This window comes from Ictidomys tridecemlineatus, chromosome 6 (genome assembly GCF_052094955.1).
Source record: "Ictidomys tridecemlineatus isolate mIctTri1 chromosome 6, mIctTri1.hap1, whole genome shotgun sequence".
Classification (NCBI taxonomy): Eukaryota; Metazoa; Chordata; class Mammalia; order Rodentia; family Sciuridae; genus Ictidomys; species Ictidomys tridecemlineatus.
In genome coordinates, this window is record NC_135482.1 from 47,371,496 (window position 1) to 47,382,827 (window position 11,332).

The 11,332-nt window shown below is 38.1% G+C and overlaps 1 pseudogene; it reads right to left on the reverse strand.

The window, feature by feature from the left end:
• Positions 1 to 7,050: 7,050 nt before the first annotated feature.
• On the reverse strand, positions 7,051 to 7,136 carry LOC120888818 (small nucleolar RNA U3; annotated as a pseudogene).
• Positions 7,137 to 11,332: the final 4,196 nt, after the last annotated feature.

Consider the following 11,332-nt stretch of genomic DNA (forward strand, 5'->3'; position numbering starts at 1 on the left):
AAATCTACTTCTGTAGAGAAAATATGACAACTCTTCTGGTCATTTGGGGTTTGAATCAAAATAACCAGGATAGATGTCTGAAAAATGTTCATGCCTTTAATTTACTCTCTGTTCCAAGAAGCCAAACACTGGGGACTCAGGTAGAATTCAGGAATAAGCCCATGGACACCTAATTCTGTGATAACCAGCCTCCAAAATAGCTCCACTGGTATTCCTCCCTCCAAACATCATCATGTTTGCATGGTTCCCTCCTACACTGGATCAGGGTTGGTAGTTGTATCCAACAGAACACAGGAATGAGAGTATGTCATTCTGGAGGCCAGATTATAATTATAAAGGTTTTCACAACCTCTGTCTTGCTTTCTCTTGGTCACTCACTCTAATGAAGGCAAGTACCCATATCTGTGGACCCTTGGGTGGCCCAATGGCCCATCCAACAGCCTGACTACAACCATGTGAGAGACTCAAAGACAGAATGACTTGGTTAAACTGCTGCCAGATTCCTGTGTGAAAGACAAATGTTCTCCTAGACGGACACATTTTATGGCCAACTTTTATGCAGAAATAGATGAATTCATACACATTCTCCATTCCTATCTGCCACTACCTATCTACCCCTGCAGAGATTCCCACCACATCTAAATGTATAGCTGAAATCCATCTTAGGTAAACTAACTTTACTTGTAATTGAGAACAAATTATAAATTGCTTGAGCATTGGGATATAGCTCAGTGGTAGAACACTTATCCCAGATCCTAGGTTCATTCCTTGGCATCATACACACATACACACAAAAGTCTACATTTCTACATTTTTTTATTATCAAATGACACACCCAACAAAGTCAAACAATCTAACTTTTCTTAATAATGTAGGTTTGAGCCTACAGTATTATAATTAGGAACCCAATATAAAATATATTTGATTTTTTTCTCCAGAGGATCTGTTTTAATGGGATACACCAAAAGAATTTGAAGAGCTGCAACTTTTTTGAAAGTCAAATACTCTTAGGTACTATAAAGCACACTGAATGAAATAAAACCATAAATCACCCTATAAAGATGTTTTTATCATCCAGAGAATTTCTCTCACAATAGATGATACACTGTATGTGATATAGTTCACTCATTCCACTATTCTCTCTTGACAATCTGCCTCGTGCCAGTAACGTGTTAGGAATATAAAACATATTTCCCCCATAAATTCAGAATATTGATGGTCTAGAAGAAAAGCAAATTCTAACCATTGAAGTAGCATTTTATTTTCTACTTTAAGAATGTAGTCTCTCTATAAACACACATAATTCTTTTTTTTTTTTTTTTTGGTACCAGGGATTGAATTCAGGAGCACTTGGCCACTGAGCCACATTCCCAACCCTATTTTGTATTTTATTTAAAGACAGGGTTCCACTGAGCTGTTTAGCACCACACCATTGGTGAGACTGGCTTTGAACACACAATCCTCCTGTCTTAACCTCATGAGCCACTGGGATTACAGGGATGAGCCGTACCCAGCCTACATATACAATTTTAATCAGAAATTTTAATTTAGATTATTGACTATATAAAGATAATCAAAGTGATGATGAAAATAAAGCAAATTCCAAGGAATTTAAAGTTAGATATTTTGTTATAAATTAGAAAGAAATAATGGGCAACATTAGTTATCCAATTTGTATAGCCCAGTGCAAAATAAAAATGCAGGCTCCTTGTTCAAAAATTCCTAAGAATATGAAGATGAGAGCAGACATTAAATTCAGCCTACAGTCACTGAGTAAAGAGTCTATGACAGCTTCCCATTAAGCTGGCCCTGGTGACAGATGTGTTTTGTAGCTTCAAGAAGAGCTCTCTCTGGAGTTTGCTGCTAGAAGCAAAAGGGAGGCCAGGCGAGGAGGCATCAGGGTACCTGTGATGGAAGGACACTGAGAATCATCTGTTTACTGAAGAGGAACTACATTTCCACTGTACTTTATAGTTTACAAAGCACCTATGCCAGATCCAGTATCTCACTTAATTGAAGTGACAATTATATGGGGCGTTAAGGTGATCCCCCTTGTACAGAAGGCAAACTTGGGCCCACAGAGGTGAGGTGCCTCACTGACAGCCACTCAGACAGTACAGGATGAAAAATTCAAACCAACATCAGTACACCCTGCTGTTAAGACTTGTGGGTTGCAAAGAGACACAGAACTTTACATATGCAGTCTAGAATTCATGAGTGTAGGCGGAAAGTGACAGGTGGGATATCAAAAGTCTATTTTAATTGGTTGTTTTTATGCCTCTGGCTCTGACATAACTTTAGAGCAAATACCAGACTAAGTTCCAGATCCCTAATCCCTACTCACTCTCTCCTTTGCCTCCTCATCCTTCATAACAGCTTGATATCTCATTTCTCCATCAGTTTCTAGACTGGTCAATAAAATTCCATCAACCTAGGAATCTCCTCTCAAGCTTGCCTTCTTAGAAGACCCAGGAATCTGAACTTCTTACACTTGATTGTTGCACAACCACCTTTTGAAATATAAAACACACAGTTCTGTCTTTAATAGCAACTTAAAACCCTCTTGAAAATTGTACATGTCATCTTAACGAATCTGTCTTCTTTCCAAAAAGATAGATGACAGCTAGTATGGAATTTGCCAGAATAAATCTGTACTTGAACAAAACAAGTTTAATAGTCATCCTTAAGCTCATTTCATTTTCTCCACTCTTACACTTAAAACAATGAAAATTTATAATTTTATGGACAAATTTTAATTATGAAAGATCAAAAAGCAAATTATTAAAACAAAAACCACATTTCTTTTTAATAGTACTATTCAAAATGGCATTACTTATGAAATATTAGCTTTTAATTGGGTAAATATATAAACTTGATTTAAATACCTCCTAACTCTAATTAATAATTTTCCCCTTTATTTCATAATGTTTCCCAGCACAGGAAATCCAATGTCAAGTACAACATATTTCCCTTAAATTCCAGCTTTATTTCTGACTTGCTGTAAGGCACTGGCCCAAGTTCCTAAATTCTCTATATTTTATTTATTTATTTTGGGGGCTATAAATCACTAGTTCATAGTGTTTGCCTAGCTTGCAAGAATCTTTGAGAAATCCAGGCTCTAGTAATGCAAGTCACTTTAAAAGTACCAAGTATCATTATAATTATGATTACAACCTTCTTGACAGTTTCATCATGCTATACTATAGGAAATTAATTTTTCAAAATAATAACAAAATAATAATAATTATACAGATTTGGGAATAGATATTCTGAAATCCAGCAAGAGTTAGATACCTTTAAAAGTATAGTAACCAGAGCTGGGTGTGGTGGCACATGCCTATAATCCCAGCTACTCAGGAAGCTGAGGCAAAAGGATGGCAAGGTGAAGTCCAGCCTGGGCCATTTAGCAAGACCCTCTCTCAAGTTAAAAAAAAAAAAAAAAAGTACTGGAGATTGAATCCAGGGGCACTTTACCACTGAGTTACTTCTCCATCCCTTTTCATTTTTTTTTTTTTTTTTGTGATAGGGTCTTGCTATGTTGCTGAGGTTCTTACTAAGTTGGTCTTAAAAATGGTTGGAATTGGTGCTGGGTTTATAGTTTAGGGTTTGTCTAGCATGCATGAGGCCTCACACACACACACACACACACACACACACACACACACTCTCACACACACACATGGTAGCTGGTTTGAGGTGTACACCTGTAGTTCCAGCTCTGCAGGAAGCTGACAGGGAAAATCACTTGAGCCCAGGAGTTCTAGGCCAGCCTGGGCAAGTTAGTGAGAACGGGTGCCAAAAAAATAAAAATAAAATAACTGTGAGACACAAGTGCCCAGATAAAATTCAAATCCAGAGTCCATTCATATCTCATGATAAACATAAGAGACCCTCAAGAATGGCATACGTCATCTCCATGTGCTAAGCTAATATTACACATGAACGTGTAAAATGTAGAATACAGAACGTTTATGTATTACATAGCAAATAATAAGCTGTTTATAATATGTAATATCTTCACCTTTGTTTTTTATTTTATTCTATTTCTAATGTCTACTCCTCAGGGCAATTGGATAGAGTAAGAATTATCAAAAGTGAAAAAAAAAGTGACAAAGTACCAGGAAAAAATGGAAAATCAGGACAAAAATCTGAAAAAAAAAAGGATATGAAAGGATAAGGATGAGAACTCAAAGGATGGAGAGAAAGTGGGGACTCAGTTGACAGACCTCCTGCAGGAGGAGCACTGGCACTTCTGTTTGGGGCCATTTTGTTCTGCATGGTGGTTTCTACTCCTTTCTTTGACCAGACCCCTCACATGGTGTTCCCTTGCCTTAAATGTGGAAGTCAAAGTTCCATCCCTTGCATAAGATGCTTTTGTACTTTTCTCATGAGTGCTAATCCCCCCACACCCAAACCTGGCCCTCACACAAGGTTATGGGTTTGAGTGTGTGTGTGTGTGTGTGTGTGTGTGTGTGTGTGTGTGTGTGTGTGTTTCTCTATGTTCTTCCCCTCCTTGCCAAATTTTCCCTGGCTGGTCCCCAAGTAGTTGTTTCCTCCCAACTCATCCTGTCTGGTAACCCTCCCTATTTCGTTTCATTTGTTTTTCTTGTAGTTCTCCTACACTCTCTCTTGTTTATCTTCTGAGCCATCATATCCTCTATTAGTGGAGGTTATCTCTGGATGTTGACTCCCATCCAGACAGCATTCATTTTCTTTTGACCCTACTTTAAAAGGGAATTTCAGTTAATTATTTATGCATTTTATTCTCCCAAAGGGGTGATCACTCAGATTTTCTAAAGTCCCTGCTGTCCTACACAATTACACAATTTCATCAGCTGGAAGACAGCTGGAAGGAGACACAATTCAGCCCTTTCTTTAATCTAAGGATAAAGATGGCCAGCCTGCCTCCATGTTCATCCATCCCTGAGCTGTTTTTGAAAACTCCTTTTTTGGTGAGGGGCGGGTACCGGAGATTGAACCCAGGAGAACTTGAACACTGAGCCATATCCCCAGCCCTATTTGTATTTTAATTAGAGACAGGGTCTCACTGATTTGCTTAGCACCTTGCGATTGCTGAGGCTGGCTTTGAACTTGTGATCCTCCTGCCTCAGTCTCCTGAGTCACTGGGATTACAGGCTTATACCACTTCATCTGGATGAAAATTCCTTCTTTGATCACATGGCATTATCAGTTGCAAATTCAAGCAGGAGACAGAAAAAAAGTAACATTGAACTCTACTCCTTCTTAGGACACTAAGTATTATCAAGTTAATCCTACGATAGAATTAACCTAGGACTTTTGAATTCATTTTTATGCAAATGACTGCTTATATAAATCTTCGTTCATATGTAAGCTGCGGGAAGCAATCGTGGAAAAAATTGTGTGAAAACAGAGTGACAAATGTCATATCCTTTCTTTAGAGATTATGACTTGGTAGCTTTAGGGACTAAGTGGCCCTATGGGAATACTGTCTTGGGTTTTCAAAGAAACACACACTATTTTAAAGGTATTAAGGGAATTTATATACGACCTCTTTTTACATGAGCCAAGTCAGCCAGAGGCTGCCTTTTGTTCCAAAGTTTTAAAGCACTTGAGAAGATCATTCTTTTGAGCTGAAGAATAAATGCCAGAGTCAGGGAAAGTGAGACCTAGAGAAGTTACTTGTTACACAGGAAGGACTGGTGGGGAAAGCAGGGTCAGATGCTGAGTGGCTGGCTTCTCTTGCTACATCCTGCCTTTGTACTCAAGGCTCAGGTGCACCAATGACAAATATAAACATTTCCACAGAAGACAAGGCACTGGAGATCCCTAATATTCCTTCTTGAAATAGCTTTCTTTTTCCTCATAACTTTACACAATTGCGATTCAAAAATGCGCTACTTCCCACTGTATCACACCACCGAGCACAATCTGTCTTTTTATTTTTAATAAACTATAAACCTGTACAATCGAGAATTCAGGATTTCTAATCAATAACATTACTTGTCAAATAAATTGCTTAAAATTCTAGAAACATGTTACTCGTCCTCTCACATGGATTTCTATGTTCACGAAGTGAGGACAACAAGAGTGTCTTTTCACTTTAAAAATGAAAATGGACAATTTAGAAACATAGACGATTCTGAGAAGATTTTTCTGTTTGCTTGTGACACTCTTGAAAGCAACATGGAAACCACTTGCAGTTTCCGAGCACTTCAAAGATTACAATGTGATCATCTCCTAATTATAGAACTCAACTAGGTAAGGGCAGCCAACTCTTCCTATACTTGTCCTACATATATTCACATGTAGACAGACACGTGGTTTCATTCATTCTATTCCTATTTCCCTGCTCCTGATTTCTTTCTTACATTCGTCTTCTTACTCTTCCACTTCTCCCCCTCTTCCCCTCAGAAAATGTTAGATGATCCCTTTATCTCTTCACTTTTCTTTAGACCACAGTTGGCAACATCCTTTTCAGACATTCTTCACATTTGCTGGCTCATAAGATCGACTCTTCACTATCACTCAAATTACTTCTCATTTTATGTGTCTCTCACTGTGCAACAAATTACCATACACTTAGAAGCTTCTAACAACATCTGTTTATTAATTCACAGTCCTGTAGGCTGGAAGTCCTGCTCAGTGTCACTCCCTTCTCTGTTCCAGGGATCACAAAGAGAGACTCAAGCTGTGAGCCAAGCTGAGCCTTCATCTGCAGACTCTGAATGGACATCACTTCCAGGCTCACTGAGGTCATGGGCAGAATTCAGTCTCTTGTGGTCATAGGATTAACAGCCTTGCTTCCTTGATGGTTGTTGGCCAGGATGCTTTTCTCTTTAAGGTTGTTTGAATTCTTTCTTGTGTGGCCTCCTGCATCTTCAAGTCAAATCCCCTTCACTCTTCATATCTCTCTGACTTCGGTCTCCAGCTGGAAGAGCCCTCTGAAAGGTCTCCTGTGATTAATTCAAACCCACCCAGGTTAGCTTCTCCTATCTTCAGGCCAACTTTGCCATCAGATATGACACAATCACAAGGCTGTATTCACAGGTGAGACATCTTTATGGGAGCACTCTAGGAGTTGATCACACTGCCACCAGTTTTTTGGCTACATCTTAGTAACATACTATAGAAATGATCCCTGAAAGTATAGTCTTTTGGCTACATCTTAGGTGGAAATATCTTGATTTGTGGATTTGATCATGGGCAGAGGTCAAAGTAGAAGAGGAAAGAAGGCAGATGAGGTATAAGGATATCTGGGGTATTATGATCATGCTCCTTGCTTCCCTTAGCTGGCCTACAGCCCTTCATACCCTGTTCATAGACTGCTTTCCATTTCATCAAATTTGTATTTTTCTTTCTTAAACATTATACTCCACCTTTCATAGCAATATTGGAAAATGCCTTTTTCAGGGGCTTCTGGATTTTTTTTTTTTGTATTGCTATTTCCATATATCTTCATAGAGAAGGCACAAGCAGACCTCTTGCCTTGCTGTTTCTTGGGTCACTTTAGCATACAAACTGAGCTGTCTGCTGCTGTAGGTAACATGATGTATAATGATCCCTCAGCCTTGAGCTGGCCACTTCCACAAGATCCTCCTCCAGAAATGACTTCCTAAGACACAAAGAGCAATAACCATCAAGGGGAGAGGTATCGATCAGTGGAATGAAATCAAAGTTAAGAACTTCAGTTCTTCAAAACCCATTAAGAGAATAAAAAGGTAAAGCATAGACTGAAAGAAGGGAGTTTCAATATATATTCTGACACAGGGCTCTTACAAGGAGCATAGGAAACACTCCTTTGAATCAATAAGAAAAAGGAAGAGAACTCAATAGAAAAAAAGGGCGAGTATCATAATAGATACTCCACAAGAGAATATCCCCAAACAGAAAATAATTATATGTTTATATATAATTATATGTTTAGGCACCTGTCTTCATTAGCCAGTGGGGAAATGCACGTTAAAATCCTAATGCAAAAAATACAACATACCATCCAAAATGGCTGAAATAGAGAAACAGACAATGTAGGGCAACCAGAATTCTCATACTTTGTTGACCAGAGTGAAAATTATTACAACTGCTTTGGGATACTGTTTGACTATTTCATGCCCAATAAAATTGGGTATACCCATAATTGAAAGTAATTCCACTCCTAAGTATACACTCAACAGAAATGTATGAATCTATCTAACAAATGGCATTTACATGAATGCTAACTAGAGCATTACTTATTATATTCCCAAGCTGGAAAAAATCCAACTATCCATTAACAGTGAAATGGATTAAAAAAATTATGGTATATTCCTACAATAGGATAATATAAAGGAATGAGCATAAACAAACCACAGCTATACACAAAAGAAGAATGAATTTCACAATAATGTGGAGTAAAAAGAGTCAGTCAAAAAAGAACATGTCATGATCTCCTTCTTATAAAGTTTAAAAACAGACAAAAGTAATCTGTGAAATCAGAATAGCACTTACCCACAGGGGTTACCAGGAGAAGAAGGAGAAACAAGGAGGCATCTGGGGTGCTAGTGAGGTTCTGATTACTGATCCGGGTACTAATCATATGTGTGTTCACTGTGGGAAAATGAGTGGAGATGAACACTTAATTATTTATGCCCTTTATGCATGCATTTCATACTTCGGCAGAAAATTTCACATTATGCAAAATAATTTATATATGTAATATCTTTCCTATCCGTGAGTATGGAACCACATTAGCTTGTTCATTACAATATAAGCGGCTCTTAGAGTCTAACACATACTGTTGCTTGTTGAATAGTTGATTAATGAATTCCTAAGAGTGTTTCCTTAGTAGAGATCATCTTTTTCTTCCAGTGGAGTAGCATTCCCCCATGTTTTACCCAATATCTTTAGATATTGCCAGGCAATTGTTTCAGGTAGATGAGTTTGCAGGGCACGGGGGATGGATAGCAAAATGGGAGGGAGCTGGAGTTTAAGTTTCATGAGGGCAAGAACTTTCATATTGTTTGTTCACTGTGCAAGGAGGCACTGTTCTGATAACTTTATATGTACTGTATAAGTCCTTTAAAATCTTATAAGCAGTGATTTTCTTATCTATACATATAGTAAGCTTTTGAAAAATATCTGAGAAAGTATTATACAATGTACCTCTCTACCATTCTTTGTCTTGTTCCTCCCAGCTTCCCCAGAGTCATAACTGCAGACTAAGAGTCTGTCACAGTGAGGATGGAATGAGGAACTGAAAGAGGAAAGGCAGGAGTTTTCAGACAGGGTTGCAGATACAGATTTTTGGCATCATTCCTGAATGAGATTATATGTGTAGCAACATTCACTCATAGGACCGGAAGGAGTCATCCTCACACAAGTTTTAGCTTGGGTCCCACTGCCCACAGTGTACCCTATCCATATTGCTTGTGTATGTCATGTTTATACTTCATACTTATTTGAATCCATGTGCTAAAAGTACTAATTTCTTAAATATAAACATTAAAAATGTAACATGACATTTGTAACCCTATTTTTCATATCTTCACTTTTGAATATACCAAGAATTTTTTTTTTTTTTAATGAAAGTGGCCCAAGGCACTTGAACTTTGGAGTAACCCTGACAAATCGGCAATTGAGTTCAGTGTGCACAGCAAGATTTTATCTCATGCCAACCTGAGTGTCACCACTGCTAAGAGAGAGGGACAAAATGATTATAGCTCTTGGGCTGATTTGATACTGAAGCCCGCAAAACACCAGAAGCCTCATTTAATTTTAACTCTTTACCCTGCAAGACTTGTGCCTAGGGGGGCTTTTAAAGAGTAACAGAAATTCTTGAATTTACTTTTCATTTCTGTCGCCGTCTCAGTGCTCTGGTGCAGATTCTCAGGAGGTCTTGATGACAACAGCAACATCTTCCACTTAGAGGGGATTTACAATTCAGTTCATTCCCTTTCAGTCCTCAGAAGAGCCCTGCCAACTACAATTACTACTCCAGTCAGAGATTCCTGCTAACAACCTCCCTTACCTCCCAAAAAAGTAGAGTGACCTGTCCCAGCTTACAGAACTACCAAATGGCCAAGCATGGATCTCATGAAGTATACAAAGGTCCACAGGCTGACAACCTCTCTATTGCTGTAAAATTTCTAGGTTTATTGATGCTTCTTCTGCCTTTAATTATGGGAAAAAATGTTTAAAAATTAATTTCAGTTTGGCAATTTTTCCATTTCATCCACTGGAAAGAACTCAAACATTACTACTTCTTTCATTCACCATGCACGCTGAGCTGGTGAAACAGTCCATGTGAACCAGGTGAAGGAATTTCTTTTTCATTTGGGTGGAAACCAAAAAGGAGAAAATACTTTTGGCAGAGAATGAAGCCATGCTATTTTGAAAGGAAAAAGGAGAAGGGGGAAGGAGAATATAACATAAAAAGGAAAATATTTCAAATTTGTAAGGAAAAAATATTTTTCACTAGAAAAATTTCCTCATGCTCTCATTTGTGCTTGGCTTGGCCTCCCTGTGGCAATGCAGGCAATCTGTCTCTTAGCACCACAGCTGTGGAATATATGGACTTAAGGAGATGCAGTCAGTTTAACCCCACCCTCATTTTATTAGCCGCTTTACTTTCACTGTATTTCATCGTCTTGCCATAGGCTGTCACACTTGCTGTCTAAATTGTTTCATAATTCCATTTTACAGAGTAACATCTTCATTTAGCAGAAGTTAGCATAACGGGGGAAATGGTAACAATCAGAATGATGTATAATCACAAAACCACATTGACATTTTTGAGTGATGTATTATGGATGCTATCGCTCAGGCTATCCTGGAGGAATGGACCAGCTAAAGAGTATACAAAATTACAGACATTGTAACAGGAATTCCTTCTACTAGCTCAGGAGCTGGCAAACTTTTTTTTTTTTCAAAGAGCTAGATAGCAAGTATCTTAAGTTTTGTAGGCTACACTGCCCTGTCTTGACCATTCAACCCTGTTATTGCAGTGAAAGCAGCTTAGACAATAGACAACACACCAATGAATAGCTATGGCAGTGTTTCTGTAAAACCTTTATAAAAGTAGATGGCAGTCAAATTTGTGAGATGGAGCTACAGTTTGTGGACCTCTGATCTGGATGATGGATATATTTGCAACTGCAATATAAAGGTTCCTCCTAGACATTCAGCCTGAACTGTTTGCTAATTTATCTGAAAAGTTGTGGTATTTTTTGTAAAGTTAAAATTAAAATGAATGTTCTCATGAGAAAATATTTATAAGGGTAGATACTTTACAACTTTGTTGAAGGATTGGTTATTTTTCTAAGTCTCAATAAAATTAATATGAAACAGATCAGTGGGTAAAAATATGTTCTCAATG